The following is a 21,743-nucleotide window of genomic DNA, read 5'->3' on the forward strand; positions in this document are numbered from 1 at the left end:
GTTGCTGGCGTTAGTGGTTCATCCAACTAAACGCTAGGTGAAGGTGTCCGCTGCGTTGCTACGGCGGCGGCGGCGGCGGCGGCGGCGGCGGTGGCGGCGGCGCGGCGGCGGTCGTTTCGAGACGCCGACACACAGACAGGTCGACCAAACGACTGAGCGCTTTGATAGTTCCGTCAGTCGTGATCGTGCTCACGGTGCAGATCTTGCAAGTTTCGTCGTACAACTGGTGAAGAACGTACACGTCCCATCTGAAACAGGGTCGACTCGTGGCACGCAGGACGCCACGCCGTTTCCAATTGCTTATTGTTTCTCAGGCCGGTCAGCTGTACGCGCCGTCCAAGCTCCACCTGCTTTGTAAACCTCTTCAGAGTTCTCAGAGCGGTTCGTTGCGATCAATTAGTGAGACAAGTGCTGCCTTATAGAATTCGTGGTGTTCCAATCGCGTGTGCCAGTTGACGAGAGCGTGCAAGTGAATATTCATATTGGGCGGTAGTACGAAGGAAAGAAGTGCGCGTGTAAAACGAACGGCCTATAGTTAATACGGCGTGCCAAGGGTTAAGTTGCCCGATGAGGTGATGAGAGATCGGCCAAGCTTCCACTTAACAGAAGAGTAAAAGGAAGTAGAAGCGCAAACCCTACAGAAGGTGGCAACAATCTACGGATAAGACGGATTTACGACAGCGTGCGAGGCAGCAGGTCTTCAAGCGGAACTAGCTTGACTCTTGCGTTTCACAGTGACAACTTAATCGGCTGCATAGTCGGTAAGTGCTTGACCATCTATGTGAACTAGACGATTGTAATGATTAAAGATAAGCTGTGCGCGGGATTTCTTTCAACTGTTTAGATAGGGGGAGGGTTAGATTTATAAGACGGCGGCGCATAATAGCGCTAGCTGAATTGGTGTTACCTTATCTCGATCTGGAACGACAGCTTGTACTGATAGTTTGGTAATGTTTTAAGACATCATCGCAGATAATATCGAGCACCAGATCTGGTGCGTTACACACGAACACACACAAATTGGATGAATTAGGCAATCGATTAGACAAATGGCGCTAAAACACCTACGCTAAGTAAATTTAGCTGAACTGGCTTTGCTGTGAAGCGTGGACACAATTATAATCTGCTTAAAAACATAATAATAATGGTAATAAAAGTATAAATAAATAGAGGAATTTGTGAGGGGCCACCGAGTCTGGTGCATTGCGTTGGTACGTTCGGTTCAGAAAGTGGGTTTGACCATTCATTTGATGATGACCGTTATACGATGTTGTTGTTCTCTGTAATCACATTGCTCTTTTGAAGGTCAAAGAAATACCTGTGTAAATTGCACGAACGATCGTTATATGACTGTTATGGTACCAGCGTGTTCCGTTCATTGGAATATTCTTCAGTTAACTACCTGGTTGAAACGGACATACACAGACATTTAAAGGAACGATTTGAATGGCCCGCGCCGCTACTTGAATTTCACTAATGATGGAAAATCGGGCTATCTATCGAGTTTTTGTTGACGTACAATCCGTACAACGTGTCCAATACCTAGGACCGTTTCGGACAAATAAATGATCCAAATACGATGACAGAGTTTCTCCAGTGGTGTTACCTGTGTCGACTAATAGGTGAACATTTGTCAGCTAGATAATCTAAAAGCTTTCAAACGACAACCATAATGTCGACAATCCCATTGCTTCTAGACTAGTACATTTCGTATACATTAACATTGAACGGATAGTTTACGTTCTGGTAAGTCCACTAATGCTTGCCAAACACTTGCTTGTCTATGGCTGTACTCTGATATTGGACAAAACATTGCAAATTAAATAATCTTAACTGATGATTTTTGGACAATATTCCTCCTAAGCTAATTGGGCGCTCATCTGATATATATTAATTTTCTTTGACCCTCAATTTTTTTTTAGTTTTCGTCAAACAATAGCATAACAAGATCACAGAACTTGATTTGTCTCATAAAAATTTATAGCAAACATTTTTTTCCGGTTCAATTATACATACTCGTGTAAAACCCAGAGTCGAGGGCCCGAGACATATCTACTAATTATGCGCCTGCAAAAAACTATTATAATGATCCTTGTCAAAATTGAAAAGTGGGGCCGAATTTATTCTATAAACAAAAAAAATTGCCATTTCTAAACTTACCATGCCACCTTTGAATAATAGTCTTAGCTATAGAGCTCTCACTATACATACTCTCTTGATCTGGATGAGAGCGGCATTTTTTATGTCCTAACAAAAAAAACGAATAAAAGTGTCGGAAAAGCTGTTTTTTGCCACCGGGCATATTCCACAAGTAAGCAGCAAAGACAGACATTACCTATCAAGCTAATACTATAGTTTCAGCTTTTAGACCCCATATAAAGTTTCTTTGAGTACTTGGTTTCTAGAAGTTTCTCTCTCTCTCTCCCTCTCCCCCTCTCTCTCTTTATAGATACAATTACTCAGGGACATGTTTATAAATTGCTGCATCTACTATAGCTTCATAATCATTATTAACTTCAGAAGACCCAAGCTGTTGGTAAGAATGGTTTCTTTTTTTCGGGTCAGCTCTATAGCTTTGGGGTCTACCCGTTTTTCGTGTGCCTCGTGAGGGAATAGTTTCGTGTGTCAATTGATGTACTGAGAGAATATCGTTTGTAACAGTCGTAAAACTTATTTTTGAATTCTATTACTGCTGCTGCAGCAGCTGGCCCGCCTGGATATCCATAGGTATGCGGGATCTGGGGGAAATGGAAGGCTGGAAAGTGAGCTTGATACAAAGTGGAATGAAATGGGTCGACGGACAGCAGCACCTGCGACAGTCAACGGCAATAGCTGTCGACGTTGCCAACATTTTGAGTCAAAGACGAATTCAAAAACCACCGGAGCAGTCGAAAAGGAAGCCTCTTTATTAATACGGGCACACTGCTTGATATGTGCTTTTAACGGTTACAAACAAGCATTGCCAACTACTATTGCTTTTACCGCCTTGCCAGCTGACCTGTCTGAGAAGGACGATTTGTCTGGACGGCGATTGACGACGGGTTGCTTCGGAGTCTGGCCAGACTAGACTTCCCCGTTAGTCTGCTGTTTTCACGACTAATGTCTGTATTTCATTCAGATGTGAGCACCGATGGCTCTTCCGCTATGCTGCAGTAATAACGCCAGACGCAGTCCTCAAGATTTCGCGCGCACCGCTATCCGGCCCAGCTCGGAACGATGCAGCATGGTGCGAGGCTGTGCGGTGTGGCGGCTAACTTAGCCCACTGGGGTTAACCATGTTTGATAAGGCAACAAACAAGGCAAACAACGGGCCGACGGATCAGAGCAGATTAGCACAGACGTTCCCGTTAGCCCGATTGCCGACTGGCTATCGTTATCGATCGCATGCTTGTATTCCGAATAGTTCGTTCGTTATTGACTCAAAGAGGAAGGCGGCATACCGACGAATCCCCCACCGCCGCCGTCGACCATTTGAGCTGCTTCAACAGTTTGTCTTCTCCACACGATGCTCACCATGCTAAGCACAATGACAGTGTTAGAGTTCTTGGTAGCCTCGGGCGCAATAGCAGCACCAACAACTAAGGCGCTATAGTCTGCTATGTTTCGACGCCGAAGTTAAGGGCATGTCGCTGACGTGGTACCGTCCGTGAACGCTGGATAGCCGCCAAATCATCTAAAGAAGTAGGAAAAGCGGTCACAGCTTCTCTGGCTGATTTTCTAATTTATTTGCGATAGGCACAGAATAAGCACCGTCTTTGCTTATACACTGAGCGAATTGTAAGAAGTCAGGCAGGAAGTGACCAGGTTGGGGAGGATGCTAAGTGACGAAGACCTATAAAAGGAACATCGCCGAAATAGTTGCTCGTCAACGGCGGCGTGCATAACGGAGGCTATCTAAGTCAGTTGCCTTTAGAGAGAGGCGAAAGCCAGTAACGGCACCGAATTGTTCCATGAAGGAAAGCTGTGGTGAAGTGTGAGTTGTGACGATTCTACCTAAATAAACAACAAGTTCAAATCGCATACGTAATTTAATCCGATGACGACATTAGAGAGAACTGAGTGGATGACAAGGCCATCTGTATGCGAAATAATTGTCAAGAGGGACTAGGAGCCATAGTCTAATATCGATTCACGGGCGTAGAGAAATACGCCGTTTATATGAGTCGAACTCGATTAGTCCTTCTTATGTGGGGCGGCACCCCCCCCCCCTTTTTTTTACAACAAACTTTTAGAAATATTGACATGGGTAATAGGCTAAGACTGTTTCAGGGGCGGGGGGAGGACCCTGTAAACAAGACAAAAGCTTAATAAGCAATTAAATTGACCTGCTGTCGAGTCGTCGTACCGAGAAAGCTTTAGAACGTACTTTTAAGAAGGCATAATCATACGCCGACTGAGTCAAGGACGTCCCCGTAGCTGTTAGGCTGGGGGGTGACAGCCACAAAATTGCCACCGCTAACGATATGTCGCGATACAATAGAAGGATTTCATAAGGTCAGACATGGCTAGCTATCTAGCGGGCTAAAAATCTTTTGGTAGGTTAATGCAGTAAGCTATGATGGTTTTGGGTACACTAAAATGCCGAATAGGTTTGTTTTTTTCTTTATTTTTTAGGGAACATTATGTTAGACGGGGGTATGTAGGAGAAGGACCTTACGTACTTCTAAGGACATTTTTCTGTACTTGGGTTACCCCTTTAAACATTTTTAATTCGTAATGAGCTTTTAGGAACCGGATAGGTCGAAATTTAACCCACATGAAGCTCTTTTATTAACAAAAAATCCAAAGGAAAAGTGGTTACTTACGAAAGTTGTCGCACTACGCGTAGAGTAAGCTATGAACAAACTCTACCTGGCTGGTCTTTGAAAAGTCTTACGAAAGTGATGCGAGCATTTGTTGCTAATTACCTTTATACTCATTTCGTAATATATAACCGTAGCGCAAATACTGAACGACTAACGGATGAACTTTTGCCTACAACACATACTACCTTGACTATGCTGCCGTTATAGGCTTATTTTTTGTCAACTCGATGGTGACCAAGCGGTATGGTTTGTTTGATAGCTTTATTTCAGCTTGATTGATAGGTTTATTTGGTTATCGAGCTTTCCGTAAGCTCTGCCAAGTTCTAATTATGTTTCGCCCAACGTAGTTATGACCCTCAAAAAAGTTATTTCCTCACCATATTTACGGAGTCCATCAAAACCGAAGGCCGATTTTTCCAACTGCGCACGCATTTCTATCGCTGATTTTTGCCATTAGCACCCATTGAGGATTACGCTTATTTTGTTCGGTACTCGATATTTCTCCATTATTTCTACGTACGACACTTTTGTATTTTTTATTTTTGCTACTTAACCAAGCGGGCGATTTACTATTATTGTAATAACATGCAAAACGACTTTTGTAGAAAATATTCAACACAATTGGAGCTCCATATTTGAAGTGCATTTTATTTGCGTGAGGTGAATGTTATCCAGATCTAGATATCTTATGCTATATTTTTTATGCCATTTTATCAGATCGTTAAATCAAATCAACTACTCATTAAAATGTTCATATTTCATAAATAAACATAAATTAAATTAAAAAAAAAAACACATAAAATGAGAAGCAAAATACTTATGGTAGGCAGACTTGCATGCCGCTTGATAATTTGCGCGTTCACAGTTTGAACATCTAAAGGCTCCTTCAACTGATTTACAAGGATCCCTCATTTATATCTGAAATATTAAGCAATAGAAATCTGGCCGCTCAGAAGGCTTAAAAAAGCTTGATGTAAGTAACTTACTGACTATGCCTAGTCTATTACTCGCTTGATGGGATCTATTGACGAAGTCGTTCCTGATTTCTATAAAACAATCCTTATCGTTCCTTAGTTTCGCTATCCGATGTATCTTAATTATTATAATAACAGCTGCCGTTCAGTCAATAGCAAGTCAATATGAATGAGAAACGAGATCTGGAAAGAAGTGAAAACAGTATTCCTGTTCTTTCTGGTTTTTACTAAAAAGTTACTCTTCTATTACATATAATGCGATTTCGTACCTGTTTTAGCTATTTATGCAGCATATACTTATATACGTTAGAAGCTGCTTGGAAGGATGGTAACATTGTTATAGTTGTTGTTTTCCCTGTTCACTTAGATCACTTTGAATAGACATCCATGACCTATTCCATCGGCAAATCGTATACAAGTATGAAAGCTTCAATAGGACCATCAGTTCCTTTGAACAAGCTACACCAGTAACGAAGTTCTTCCATAAAATCTTCGAGCACGTTTTGCAATTTCGAAATACTCTTCTTTATCGCCTTTGATATAAATTAACTATGACTACTTCTATGAATTTCAATAAGTAGATTGAAAATTATAGCCAGTATACTTTGCCTACTTCTTCAGCCAGTATCAGCCGCATCGTCTTTACTCTAGGCTTATTCGCAATGACTGTACGAAAAAATATACAGTTCATAGGTATATAGTCAGTAATCTTCCTTTGACGGCAGCATCAGACGCGAAGTTAATTGCCAAATGTTAACACCTAACGGCCACTAACACCGATACAGTCGCTGAAGCTAGAGTAGAGGTCATTGTTTCTTGCTGATCCGGAATGCTTGGCCATACACTTTCCCTTGCGGGGCAAAAAAAAAAAGCGAGCCGGATTCCGCCTATCTCCGGCGTCAACGAAATTAGTTTGTACGCGCACTCATATGTACTGCACAACTATTGTCATATCTTGTCGGTAAAACACTTTTCTGAACCCCTGATCCCCGCTCACTGTCCCCCAATAATTACGATCATCATTACCGTCATTATCACAGGTATACTGTATTCGCGTATATTTCAAGTACCTGCGTTTCTTCTGCATTGTCTCTGTTCTTCATTAAACAGTTGTCTTATTCGCGTGGAAATGGGCTAGCAGTGAAGTGCGAAGACAAGGTGTCCCACTGCCCTCAGAAAATGCCCGCGTGTAGTCTAGGAAGAGCTGAACAATGTATGGGTCAAACAAGTGTGTTTACAACGTGACGGTAATGACACTGAAAATTAAACAGGCCAAAAGTTGTATTTAGGTGCGAAACGATGCGAAAAGGGCCCAATATCTGCTGTACTGCCCAATGTAACTGTGGAAAATTTACAACTTATGGAGTGCCTAAGTGCCACATAAATGCAACTGGAAGACGCAATATAATTACTTCGAACAATAGATGTTACATTATTATGTAGCCAAGAGAAAAATAAGTAAACCTAATACAAACACTAGAAACTTAGTGAAGATAGTGAAGATATCCAAATCGTGAGATACGCGTCTACCGATAAGTAACACTGCTAAAAGTCGAAAACAGACACGATGTAATCCGGGGATTTTCAATAGGCAGTCTACTATTCTTGTTGTGTTCCTGTACCATGAGACAATCGCCTAGGTTTTCGATCTCGTAGGGAGTCATCCTAAAAAAAAACTAGTTTTAAATGACTATATCGACCTAAACAATACATCGGTGTCTCAACACCTAAACCAGATAGCGTTAGATGTTTCGACGAACAGAAAATTCCTATAGTGTAAGTGATCAACAGATTAACAGAGGCATTTTCCGCTCTGGCCTACTTGGTTGGACAAAGGCTTGTGATTTTGTTAAGATTTACATAGATCTTCTTTAACATTACCGCATCTGCTAAGATCAATAGAATTAATTTTCGTCACTGTATCTCGTCAAGCGTTATCATTTCCAAGCATTACTGGGTTGACGCAGTATCATGCTTGAATTTGAAATAGCTTGCTCTGTGCTGTAAATGATTTTAGGCGCCAGGCAAAAGGACAAACTTTAACTTTACCTTTGTGCATTTTCATTTATGTTTGGGATATTATATATGACATTTAACATATATACTATCGGTCAGATTGGCGTGAAATCGTTACTGCTCATTTGCGATAGGTCTCCCCTTTATCTTCCATCACATCATCAAATCCAGGGCCATGCTGATCGCCCGATATTTACCTTCCGACTATTACTATTGCGCAACTATAGAATGTCACTAATTTTAAGCGATAATTACGCTAAGTTATTCATCCAATCTATTGTGAAGTAATTCTTTTCGGGTATTTAGGTGCTGCTACACGTATTGACGTTAAACGTCGCCTCATTGATTCAGGGTTCGCTGAGTAAACAAATTATTGAAGCAGCGCCTATAGCGCTACCGGAGAAAAAGCTTAGAGCTTGTGGAAACGATTGAATCCTATGTCATTGGTAGTTAAAGTACCTATTTATTCTAATAGGAAAGAATTTACTAGAAAACAGGTTGCACAACCCTAGAATCTTCGTTTACCCGAAATGGCCTCCTCTTTGCCACTCGCTCGTGAGGCTTTATCGAAATTTAAGCAGTGTTTTTTTAGAACTAGAAAGAGCAAATGAAGCCGATATCTCATTGATTGCAGTCATTTCGAATATGTTTTTCTACCACTGCGACTTACTGGAGCTTCGAATATGAGCGAATCGAAGTGTGACCATCAACTTCGACGTCACCGCCCTTAACAGGCCATGACCATGGGTTCGATAAAAAGCATGCTCGTATTTTTTGCATGTTGTCATTGACAGAATTAAAAACAAATGCATCTACTGATTTTCGTTCCTCTCGGAATTGGCATGAACAAACTTTTTCTGACGAGGCCGTTGGCCACGACATCCGGTCGCCCGCTTGTCGGTTCGCTACGTCGGTCTCTGCATAAGTATATACGTTGGCTGCCGGCTTCGCTCCACCTCCACTCCGTGAGGAGCTATGCCTGAGGTAGCGACACTGTTATTGCTGTTAGTACTATTTAACTTCGCGAGTCGCGACAACCGGTTCATCAGCCCTTCATCTTGCTCATAGCATGAATGTACGCATCAATGTTTATTCGTGTTATTCTGTTCAGTAACTGCCTAATGACTGTGCCTTCACTAGTGTGCCATGCCAAAGCTAGAACTGCTATGGGAGTTAGTTTGCATTGACTCACAGGCCGGATCAGATAGGGGACAGACATTGGCCAAATCGATAAACAACGGCTGCCTGGAAGAAAACCCTTGACATTCAGTCCGCAGAAGCTGCTGCACCGATGGCATAGCAATCGCCATAACTCCCAACAGCTGTCCTGTTAAGGCAAACAACACCACAATATATGATCACGATCAGCCGTTTCTAGCCTAAGAGCCATCGTACTAATATTGTGACGACACGGCATTGTTACTGTTGTTAGCCATCGAAACTCCTCTACCCTTTACAACCTTCACCTCCACACAAAGCAGAAACCGTAGTCCTATAAACGGATTGTATAATATCGCATTGCGTCTTCTCCGTGAGAAACTAGGTAATAAAAACAGCGACACAGTAGGTACCCAGAAAGCTTCAAGCTTCATACTGTAACTGACGTCATTGATAAACAGCGCCTCCTACCCCGTAGAGGCGCAAGAAGTATGAAATTAAATTGTTGTACTTGTGTTTTCTTAGGCATTACTTTTCCGCTATACTGGGCGTGCTGCTTAAAGTGATCTGAAAAAAAAAAACATTTGAAACAGTCGACTTTTTAACTGCACCCGATATGCCCATATGCCATTACAAAGGCTCGAAGGGTCAAGGACAAAATCAAATAGGCAACATCAAAAAGCCTCCGCATTGAAATATCAGCAATTTTTGTATGTATCAGCCACATGACAGCCCCATAATACAGCTATTCAAGACTGAAATCAAGATCTGCCATGATTCGAGACTACTGTTTAACCGCCTACCTCCAATCCTTTATGTAAAAGACGTAGCTATATTGATAAGGCAACCCATTTTCTTTTGTTGCAATAGGACTGTCTAGTTTCTGTGATTTGCATGATATATTTTTCGCATCGCCTCTTCGACGTGTTACATCGTTAGCGGTCTCTGCCAGATGCCAAATAATGAGAACTTTAAAAAGACCCACAGTTTCACGTTCCGCCGGTAGTGCGATACTACTGGTCCACGGAAAGTTCCTACGTTTTTCTTTTCTTCTTGGGACGGAATCAGGCAGTTAAGCCTCTTAACTGGCCAACTGGTCCTATTATTAGGTATTAATACAGAAACGAAAAAAAAATATATATATTTAACTATATATCAAAGTGTGTCATGGGAAAAACAATTACATCGTAAGTTATGTCGCCAGTCGGTATTATCATATCCGGTCTAACGGAGTTTGGCTCAGCAGTGTTTGCCTGCTGTTTGATCCGCTGAGATAATGAGGTGAAAATCGTATCACGCGCCAATATGACGCATCAAGATGTATATTCTACCACTAGCAACTGAAATGCAGAGACGCATCTAACGATTGACGAGGGCGCAGGGTTTCAACACAGTAGTTTAATAGTACGCTATTCCTGCCCCTCCCAATTTCCTAGTTCGAAAAAGTTTTGAAGTATGTCAGATTGACTAAGACGATGAAAAAATCGGCTTTTGATTGTTTTTTTTTTTAAAGCAATTTTAACAACAACAACAACAATGGCAGCAATAACAAAAAACGTGAAAAACGCAATTAAGCAGTCGTAATATACATAAACATTACTACACAGGTTCAATAAACAACGATTTGATGCCTGAGCACAGACAGATTGATTGCAAACGTTTGTTACTAACGTTACTTTAACTAGTACTTTTCCACCTTAGGACCCTTATTTATCTGCGTGGGTGCGGGTAGTTGTGTGCCGGTCTATCGAGCACTGCTCCACATTTAATTTTATACTATCGGATACTTACGCTGCTACATTAAAATTTTTGTGCCTTCATTTTTAACCTACTGCTGAGCAGCTACACTGATCCTTTTTCTCATGTGCATCGTGTATTTCTAGGTGCATACACATATGTATGTATATGCATCATACGTAGACATGTGCAACGAGAACTCCACCAGGATTCGTAGTTCGACGCTTGTTGACATCCTAGCTTGAGGCTTGAAGAGTAATGAGTGAGTGAGTGAGTGAGTCAGTGAGTCGCAAAGGAAAAGATAGAAGGAGCAAATGTAAAAAACTCGTCGGTATTTCAAGGAGAATAGCATCCTGTTCGATGATTCTCAGAGTTGCGTTATCTGCGATGATAGAAGCTGCCGCTTCTGTTGCTAGTGATGTCCTTCTTATCGGAGACGTTATTTGGCCTGAGCTCGCTAATCGCTTAACAAACAGAGGCCGAAAATAGGACTAATAGCTAGAACAGTAATGATGACGGTAGCATTAATCACAACGACGGTCGGAACAACGACGGCGCCAGCTACCGTTCCGCAGTCTGCCATAACGGAACAGTGAATCAGCAATGGGACAAGTACTACAATCTCTACTCAGCGTTCTTGTGCTACGTTATTTAGTTTCTTTAAGTGCGTTTGTTGCACCTTTGCAGTACAGCATTTGCACTATTGAAGATGCGCGGTACGCGAAGTCCACCGCAGAGGTGGTTGGTCGATGATGATCTAAAATTATGAGAGATTTTTTTTTCCATCTGTTCCCCTGCCCGTGATTCTGAGCGAAGATTAGCGACTTTAACGGAGCCGGCAAGCATTTGAACAAAGACACAACCAGTATATATATGTATGTATGTATGTATGTATATATGGCGACAAATGAACTTATCGGCAGTGATCACAGACGGGATGACAGTTTGCTGAATCACAGGCTTCAATCAGCAGGTGAAATTGATGCTGGTGTCCGGGGACAACGTAACTGGAAAAATACCGATCCGATATTTGCGGAGACATTGTCCTCTCCCAGAAGAAATCGCCGATAACTATTTGGCTGAGGATTTTCTGAGAACACGATCAGTTGCAAGGGCAGAAGCATCCGGAGAGAAGGGGTCTAAATTAAAAATATCTTTGCCGACACAGAGCTAGAGCGGATTTCTAATAATATATATAATAATAAATATCTCTAAAAGTAATGTGTCCTGTGATATGTTGCGAAACTTTTTGTTTCAGGTATTTATGTATCTATATTACACTGTTAGATAAATGGTAACAATTAACGATGAGACAAACAAATTGTGCCGTGAATCGAGTTTGAACGTGATCTATTTGGAAGGAGCGGATTGAAAAATTTTACATAATAATTAATGATAAATTGTAGGACAATCCAGCCTGGTGGATGGAATCGACTTCGAATTTGTTGTACGACTATTATTAGATAAGATACTTGTTTTCATTACATAACGCATAAGACATACGTAAGCTGAGATACAAAATTCTAGATGGTCTCATTTGCGTATACGTGTATATCCGCGATCTTTAATCGAGTACTTATGCGAAGGGGAAATTGCGCACGCTGTTTCGCGTCTATTGCGTCAAGGCGTATTTATTACGCTCAGCGTCGATATCGTTACGCTTGAGTCCAGTCAATCAGCGAGGGTCTCATTATCAAGAAATTCTGTTGAACGCGATCCCTTTTGGCACTAACCACTCCGGAGGTCAGTCTTATAATGAGGACGCTACAGACTTTGATTTTCCTGAACTGAACGTAAAATCTCAAAAAAACGTGAGCTTGAAAGAAGCGTAATCTGACCAGCTATGCACATACGTCACGTTCATGCCCTCGCTTGTTTTTTTTCAGCAGCAGTAACACCGGATACCGTCAATTATTCGTTCGCACAGTTTTGTAAATACGACTTCTGAGTGAAGGAAAATTATAACGTGAAATGTTACCAGGCTTACATTGAATATGTAATCAGAGAGAACGCATCTTTAAGGTCGTGTAAGGCGGCGAAGACAGATGTAAAATAGAGCCTACGTTAATTTAAGGTAATCAAACTACTGGCTATTAAATCTATTGTGACTAAAAAAGCTAATAGACCATCTCAGGAGTTGAAGTGCCGTAAGAGCGTTCGGTTTGAGGTGAGACATCGAGTCATGAACCCATCAGTTATTGACGAATGCCTATATCAGGAATACAGAAATATAGGCTCGACTGGCTGAGAGAAGTGACGACATTTCTCGACGACGTATAATGTTGCAAATTTTACAAGAACCCATTGCAATAGACTCTACTGCATGCTGCGAATTATCGACAAACTGATTTGGAGTTGCGCCAATCGCCGATAAAGCGACAATTATATAGGTAAAGCCCAGATATCACAACAATATTCACCTCCCATGTATTGTAAGACCGTAAACCCTGTAACGTTGAACTGCCAACGATATTACTACATCTTTTAATATCCAGCTGACACGAAATACATAGGCAATGCATGTTTCTTCAAAAACGAGATTCCAGCCTTATACGTCAGCTTAATTACAATCTCGCACCCTTTTCAGAACCGAGTACGTAACAGAATGTCTGCGTAACAGCTGCCGTAATAATAGTACTAGTGCCAGCTAAACTGCGGGACCGGTCGTTATAAAGGTTACGAATTTCTGGCTTGCGTCAGATACGATGGCGATACCAGGCTGGCGGTACGTGCAGCCTGCTCGCAGACAGCTGCCTGCACGTACCGCCTAGAAAAAAAAACTCGCTAAAAAAGCTATACACCGCCGGCATTTTTACCAGCAACCATTGCAGCACGCGCAGGCAATGCTGTTGACGCCGCTTTTGTCGCTGTCGGAACGCCATCGGTGCAGATGGCCTGTTCAGCTGTTTGCGCGACGATGTCTTTGCCGTATTTTCCGCCGGTTATTGGCAGACGCTTGGCATCAGCGTTATTTACATCAGCAGCAACAACACTTCAAATGCTGGCAGCATCGTTATAGACGATTTGCTAAAACTGCCGCAGCCGTTAGCTGGGTCACGTGTGGGGCGACAGCTCCGCCGCAACAACTGAAGTGCGGGGCGGTGGGTAGGGGATGGACTCGAGTGGGAAACGGACGACCAGGGTAGGCTAACTCAAGTCACGCAGGTTATGATAAGGACGACTAGCGTAAACGCCGATACTAACAATATCATATTGGCGCAATACAGACAGCTTCAGGGACATCGACGTTCCTTGGTCACCGGTAGTCGTAGCACCGGCGCTAGCAAGAATATTATCAGCGCTGAAAGGGATACGAGAACAAGTAAGACAATAACCAGTCTAATATAGAGAGAGAACACATAAACGTCTGATGGAGCCCTGGGAAAGCATTTCCGAAGACGAAGACAAAGACTGAGAGAACAGAACAACGGACTTAGAGCACAAACGAACGAACGAACGATCGCTTGATCGGACGGGCGCCAAGCCATAGCCGCTAAGAAAAATAGGACATCGCTGACCCCGTGTGTTCACGGTGATGATTAGTGCGGTTCCGAAGGCAGAAAACTGAACGACTCCATTAGTCACTCGAGAACTTCATTCAGTAATCGATTTAGCACTCGATCAACAGTGATTTTGTATAGGCAGACATTGCCAGTGTGACTCAATTGAATCTTATAGCTCCGGTCAAATGTTCGTCTGGATTTACAAAAGGGTGAAAAAAGCATATTTGATGAGCTCTGTCCTTTGGTTGGTGCTTTCCGGTTTGATTGTAGGATTGTGGTAGCTGTTTTTAGATCGCTCTGTGTTTAGAACAAAAGGCGAAAGCATTCAAAAGAGAAGTACGCGATTCGGTGGATCTCGAACAATGAACAATCGGTTAGGGTTTGCGAGGAGCGTTTGGAGACGAGATCCCTAGTGCTGATGAAGTTGAAAACTATCGAACTCACGTTGATACTAAGCGTCGGTAACAGAGTGTTCGTGTTGACACGAAATATAGACAATAGCTTTGTTGTGCCAGAGGCCGTTGCGAGCTAGTTAATGTTGAAGTGTGATTCTTTGGTACAATAGAGGAGAAAGGCTATGTGTTGTTAATGTAATAAGGTACCGCAGTTCATAGGAATCGATTGATCAACCCTGTGTACCGATGTAGATAAATCTGCTGATATATCGGCTTGAGTTGAGGGTGCATTTTGAGGCACTCAAATGTGAGTAAAAGTCTTCGACTTATCTTCCGAAGAGAAAAGTTTCTAGAAATTCAGGCTGACGAAAGCACAAAAACAACAATTTAGGACAAGTCAACGGACAAATCCTCGATGCTTCAAAACGTCACAGCGCTTTTATTTGATCCGACAGAAGGATGCCGTAAAGAGCAACCGCCTATCTAGCCACCACGTGTTCCGCTCATATCGCCGACTTCATCAACTATAGAGATATACACACTGGAATCCATTGAGAGCTCCTGGCATGGCGTTGCTGATAAAACGTGCCTAAATACTGCCTATAATTGTGGCTAACGACCAGAATAACTTAAGGTTACAGCCTGTATACCGCTCAACCTAGATGTTCGTAAGAGTCGTTTGCTGATCGCTAATTTCATTAGATCTACAAAGGTTAGGCTGACACTTCAGGCAGCTCAATCCTGTAGACGTTTGAGTTAGTGCCTACATGCTACCTTTAACTACGCTTAATTTATACTAAGATATTTTAATCTAAGAAAGAAAATATTATAAATGGCTCAATTGTTTTTTAAATAATTAATTCGGTATTATTTAGTTAAAACAGTGTTTTGATTCGAGTTTGTGCAACAGATATTGTCTTTATTCCATTTATGTTCTAATATTGGCCTACGAAGAAGTATTCAATCGACCTTCAAATATGTACAGGTCAAAAAGGCCCATGAACAGCTACACCAGACTGCGTTTCGTTACAGATTTGCTGATGTAACGCTAGCGTGGCAGTTTTTGCTCTTGCTTCTGGCGCTCTAGTGGGGACGATGCGCGTCCGGAAGCGTTTAACCTGCAAATACTAAATTTTCAAACATTGTACATCATCCATATTTCTAGTGAAGGAGATGATTACCAAACTGTATTCTCCTTTGTTTACGATGGTAATAATATAGCCTACGTACTCCTTACACATTTCAATGACTTCAAGTGATCAAACTTGGAAGTTGCTACTAGATCGTCTGAATAGATCTGCAAGAATAGGCAAACTCGTCCCGCAAAGGCACGACCGCTTATACTATACAATGAACATGGCACACATTTCGTCTCGTTGTCACGTTCTGAGACAGGTTTACGTAAGACGTTCAAAAACGTTTCTAGAGCAAAATGGTAATTACGCTCCAAAGGCTTATGTTGTACTCTTAGGCACTGCCAGATGAGCATATAGAAGACACTACACTCCTACACCAGCGCCTATTTCCTACCAAGCAAGGGTACCGAATAAGAATCAACATATAGATTTAATAGTATCGAGGATGGAAAAAAAAGGTACTGAGCACTTAGCTTACTAGAATTTTCTGGTCGAGCTAGGGCTTCAACTTCCAGTTCCAAGTAATGCTTCAACATTCTTACAGTGCTGAAAGAAATCGGTGCTGTTATTATGTAATTGTAGCGGCCTGTATTATTTGGAGCCCGAAATGTTTCATGGCTGTTAATGATTATAATTTGCTTTTACTGTGTTATTATTCTGTCGGGCTTTGGCATTTATTTAGAGAATCCACTGTCGTTGCAGCGGCAGCCTTGCTTTGTATAGTTGTGTGAAAAGGTTTTCTCGGTAATACCTATTTAATAGCATTGCCCACTACGATAGCTGTCAACGCGGTGACAGAGTAACCTTCCAGGCGTTTCTTTTTCGGGGCCGGAGGGCTGACACCCTTGTGTCGAAGCTCGTCGCACACGGTAACTGCGGGCATCTTTTACACATTTCAGTGAAAACAAATCATTCCCGAAACAAGGACAAGAAATCAATTTTCACACCAACGCTAGCTGGTTTGTCATAATGCTAATTGTGTCTTTAAGCACGCTCCATGTGAAGCAGGTCAGCGCCTTTTGCACCAGCGCCTAGTAATCCCCAGTAAATGTCACCGCTAACAGTTATTGAAGGCTAAGTTTATCCTAAGTCCTGACTATCGACCCTTTTAGCCCCTGCAACGATTTCAGAATTTTCGATACACAGCAACCTCAAGGACGGCTGCGGCCAACATTTGACGGATATCGCTCCATTTTTACAGAAGTCGGGTATAACACTACACGCATCCATGTACTTATAGAAGAAATCGTGTGTACCGAAACTAACCCTATAAATGCGCGTTCAAGTGGGGCTGTGTGGAAGTACAGCATCTGACCGTTACATCTGGTGTTCAGCGAAAGGATACTATCAAAAATGTTTTCCCTCGATATTGGCTCGTATGAATTTCTGCCATTCGTCGAGACATGGTCATCTATAGCGCTTCAATGACTTGTCAAGTACTAAGGGTTTTTTAGATTTTTCTCAATCATTATCTCACATCATTAAGATAATAGGGAAAATAAAGTATTCTAATAAACTTTTTTCTTGTCTTGTTTTTAAAGTTGTCTTTAACCTAGCAAAGTAACATAGAAGCAATACAATTTACGGGAATATACACGAGACGTTCTGACCAAACTGCCGCCATTAACATTCGTCAACTATACAAGTTCACGCATTCTCTTGTTTAATCTACGGAAAAGCACCATCGAAGCGTAAGCTTCTTGCCGCTTCTAGCAGCTGCTAATGCTCCTGCCACTGAACCGCCTATTTTCTGCTATTTCTACCGCGAAAAAGCGCAATTCTGCAGAGCCCTGAATTCGGACCCAAAGATCCCTCCGCAGATTGGACCGTTCAGCATCGTCGCTAGACGCCAGCGATTTTCTTCTGTAGGCAACATTACTGCTATTACAGTTCCATTTTATAGAGGCTGTGCCTGGCCTTTTTGGCCGGCTCTACATCAGCAGTTGTGGGTCACCTCTGCTATTTGCTGATGGCTTCTGTGTGGCCCACTTCTGGACACGGCAAATAAACGAAGCAAATCCGGACCGAATTTCGACTTTAAGCCAACAGCATCAACAACAGCAGTTGGTACAAAAAAAGTGACAAGTATTTATATATATTTTTTTCTTGGCATTCTGTTAGCCACTAGTAACGACAACGGTCGTTGGGAGCATTTACGTGCCGTTAACTACTGGGCAGAGACTGGTCACGAACGGCTTTCTCGTACTGGCAAAGAATGTTTCAGAACGAAGAATACGTGTCAGTTGAAACAGGACATGTTCAATGGCCTCATGTAGCTGGTGATGGTTCCGTCTGAGGCCGTAGCGGCCCTTTTGAGTTCAAAGTATTATTTCAATAGAGGGGAAAGGGGAGAAGCTGTACAAAAAGTTGACTTCAAGTAACCCATGAAATTGCCATGGAATAGATTCGGAGGACAACCAGTTGACCCCGTTAGGATATTTGCATTGCGCAGGCGGTGCCGAAATGGTTAGCCTATCTTCCTTCAGAACGAAGTAGTAAGTAATACGATTTTCGACGATCTGCCCAGGCGTGAACGGTGCGTTCGTTTATCATTTGGGATATCCACAAGCTGAAAAGCATCCTCTTACAGGACAAACGATGCCACATTTCTATTCAGAAGTGAATTTAACCTAATTGAAGTATCCGGCAGAGTCATATACGTCGTCCGCCTTTAATTGATTGTAGTGGTTTTTGGCCTTGCAGCAGTTTCGGTTCATCCTGACAAGTCTCCTGCGGCCAAAGCTCGCCTTCAATGAAAGCTCACCGTTCATCATGGGTATTTGTTAATATCTGCTTCTAATAATAAAATAGTTACTATCTAGATAATAGAATTTCATCACTCCACCGTCCCCGTGCGGATGTAACGGTTAATCGCTGCTAAGGCATCCATTAGCAGAGATCAAAAGCCGAAATCGAAAGCTGCCTTTTGGAGATTACTAGCCGATATGACGGGTCACATGTCCGAACGATTGTTTGGTCTCGCCAATGGTAGTGGCCAGTATCCATCGTTAGTTACCTTTCTATCTGGCCGTTTTATTACGGTTAGGCGACGGTTCATGCTGATACGTTAATCACTGTCTGGCTGCGTCCATTCAGCAATCCTGTAATTATACCGTATGCACTATCTGTCAGCTCGTCCGAATCAAATGCACGAAGTCCCGTTTGCTGGGGGGTCGCTTCTGCATGTTGTTTTAATCATACGTTACTGGCTTTTTGCCCATTTTGATATGAATGGTGGCAGCCCAGTATCTGGGTCTTATTGTTTGTTACCAAGTTACACCCATCGGATTCATGCTGTTTTCAACCTTTGTTTGTGAAGGAGGGTAGAAATTAAATCCGTGTTTATTAGTAACAATGCGACGGCACATTTACTGCTTGCTAGTCGGATTTAGATGAAGTGCATATAATAGTGTTGTTAGGTTCGAACGATTAAGTAATATGGACAATACATATATATATATATATATATATATATGCATTTCAAATAGCTTTGTCGTAGACAACCGACAAGATCCTGTTTCGTGTTATAACAACGGCATTTTCAAATGCAATTCACCCAGTGGGGGGTACCTTGACTTCAGAACGTACAGGCAGAAGCTTTAGATGAGGAACACTTACCACACGACTTGCTTCTGCAGGGGGGGTAGAGCTGTTATGCTCTACGTTAGACGACTGCTAGACCCCACATCCGTATCTAAATAGTAATTAGAATCTGCTACGACTGCAGTGAGTTAGACACACACACACCAACCCTGTGCTTATAAAAAAGCACTTACGAGTTTGATCATTTGTTGTATTCGTCCTGATTGGATATAGCCATTTGATTAAAGTATGTTTCTTGATTATATTTTGACTACAGCAGTATCATGTGTTTCGCTAGCGGAGTACTATGAGAGATACCTTGATTTCCATTCAAATCTATATGAAAATGTAGCGTGATAATTAGTAATGCGCCCCATACCGCCCCTCAATTTTGATGCGAGTCAGAATTCGTCCAGCCACCGCCATGCCACGTGCGAAGGTCTGGGCTCTAGCAGTATTATTGTGGATCTATGATAACAATCGATCATGGACGATTTGCGGGTTTCTGTCAAACTTTCTTTTTTGGTTTGACGTTCCTATATAGCGATTCAACGAAATCAGATTTAGCCAGCTGCTGCAATACACCGAAAATAATTGGAAAAAGATTTCATTCATTCAAATTTCTATGAGATTAGTAAGTATGTTACCAAAAAGGCAACGGGTTACATCATAAGCCATGTTTATCTTGTAATCCAAACGTTTGAAATCGATGAAGGCAAGCTATTTCTAAAGTATGGTCTTTTTCGACAGACTGAGATATACATATGTCCATATATATGTTAGCAGCGTATCATTTGGGTCTCCGTTCAGCATCTCCTATGTGTGCCTCTCTTGTTCGGCATTCGCAGTCTGGCCCTTATCTGTCGCCTAAAACACCTACATTTACGACTTGACATTATGTATATTCTCGTCATAAATGTAGGTGTTTTAGGTGGTAGATGCAGGCTAGGCTGCGAATGCTGAATAAGAGGCACATGTAGGAGGTTCTGAACGGAGCCCAAATGACATGTGACTGACGACAATGTTAGAAAAATAATCCAAAAATAATTGATAAAAGCTTAATATCTATATAACCAATTGATCGTATGTTCTCGAATCTCGCAAGTTGCCTCGGGCTTCATGTTAATTTTTGAAACTTAGCCAGCCAAAGTTATCTGGTGACTATACTATATATGAAGTATAATATTCAAATCGTTCACCTGAATTACCGGTCGCCATATGTCCAGACGCGACTGGTAAAATGGCTACAACGCTAGGAGTCGTAGCCATATAATATTTAGTAGCTATATAAATAGCTATATAAATATTTAGTAGCTATATATATTATATAGTAGCTATATAATATTTGCACATTTACATAATAATGTATAAACACACTGGCGGACTCATTCCACTAGATATACTGCAGATTTTAAAATTAGCTATTTTTTGTTAGGTTCCTTGTGTTGTTGTTGTTTGTGCGAATGTTGTTCTACGTTATTGATAATTCGAAACAGAGAATATACCTGAGGCACCCTAATCACGCAAGAGAAAAATGGCGACGACCTTCGACCAGGCGAAGGCAAAATTGTTTTTTTTTTTTCGGCCAAGTCGTTGCAAGTAGTCCTTTACAATAGACAACATAAACTAATGGCTGTTGAACGAAGTTACGGCATATACAGTCATATCACCACAAAAATGACCTCCTGAATCATCCTGATCGCGATTGTAGGTCAGCTAGGTCCTTACAAGCCATTCGTCATAGGCGATTATCGTTTCTAGCGTGTAGCAACACCCGGCCAACATGCAATAATAGTACTTTGACTCATTTGAGATCGGCCACATTACAATGAAAACGTTGGATAAAGTTCATCTATAAGTATGGGGTAATAGTTATAAGATAACTATTACTTATAAGATAAGTTGGTTGCATTTAAGCAAATGAGAATCAAAGGCTGCCTTCTATAAACCGTATTTCGGAGGTACTTACAGGGTCTACAGTTGTTTTCTGCGTAGCTACAATAAGAACCCGAGCGCGCGCGAAATTCTTTTTGGCGTAGATACAACCTTTCTCCATGTTAATTTGAACGAATACATTTCAATTACCCTTAACGTTGATGAATAGCGACATCATATAAACGGAAGATGCGTAGTAGGTATTCTGAGCGCGATTCAGGTTTTTCATCCTTGACCGATTATCGGCCCAGAGTGCCTTATAACTTCCGGCTTTGGGGTCCTTTAGATTTCTCTACTAAAAGGCATAAGGTCCGCGTTGTCAGTCCCGTGGCCATCGTTGTTGGCGCCATATGATGCTAAAGGCTCTGTTTCTGTGTTATTTTTTATAAATCCAATTGAGCTTTTTTAATGGAGGCATCGCATTCTATATCATTTATAATGACACTCGGTTATTATCTTAAAGTATGATATGGTAATCTTTTTGACTGTATTAGCTTGAAAG

The 21,743-nt window shown here is 41.8% G+C and overlaps 1 protein-coding gene and 1 long non-coding RNA gene across 4 annotated transcripts in view; one reads left to right on the forward strand and one right to left on the reverse strand.

The window, feature by feature from the left end:
- LOC111244041 (very long chain fatty acid elongase 7-like) overlaps window positions 1–21,743 on the forward strand; it is a 42,012-nt gene continuing 20,269 nt past the window's right edge. The window contains exon 1 of one of the 2 annotated variants that reach the window (XM_022790591.2): window positions 1–761. The gene's annotated coding sequence lies outside the window, so the exon portion shown is untranslated. The remainder of the gene's footprint in view (window positions 762–21,743) is intronic. The other variant, XM_022790590.2, reaches the window with a different exon arrangement.
- LOC111244044 (uncharacterized) lies at window positions 15,579–21,412 on the reverse strand. 2 transcript variants are annotated; one of them, XR_002670728.2, is made up of 3 exons: window positions 21,276–21,412; window positions 16,203–16,270; window positions 15,579–15,706 (listed from the first exon to the last, which is right to left on the reverse strand). It is a non-coding gene; the product is annotated as an uncharacterized LOC111244044 (long non-coding RNA). The 2 variants fall into 2 exon arrangements; XR_015321662.1 differs by having other exon boundaries at window positions 15,582–15,715.

The sequence above is a fragment of the Varroa destructor genome, unplaced genomic scaffold, assembly GCF_002443255.2.
Source record: "Varroa destructor unplaced genomic scaffold, Vdes_3.0 BEIS01000002.1, whole genome shotgun sequence".
NCBI classification, from domain to species: domain Eukaryota; kingdom Metazoa; phylum Arthropoda; class Arachnida; order Mesostigmata; family Varroidae; genus Varroa; species Varroa destructor.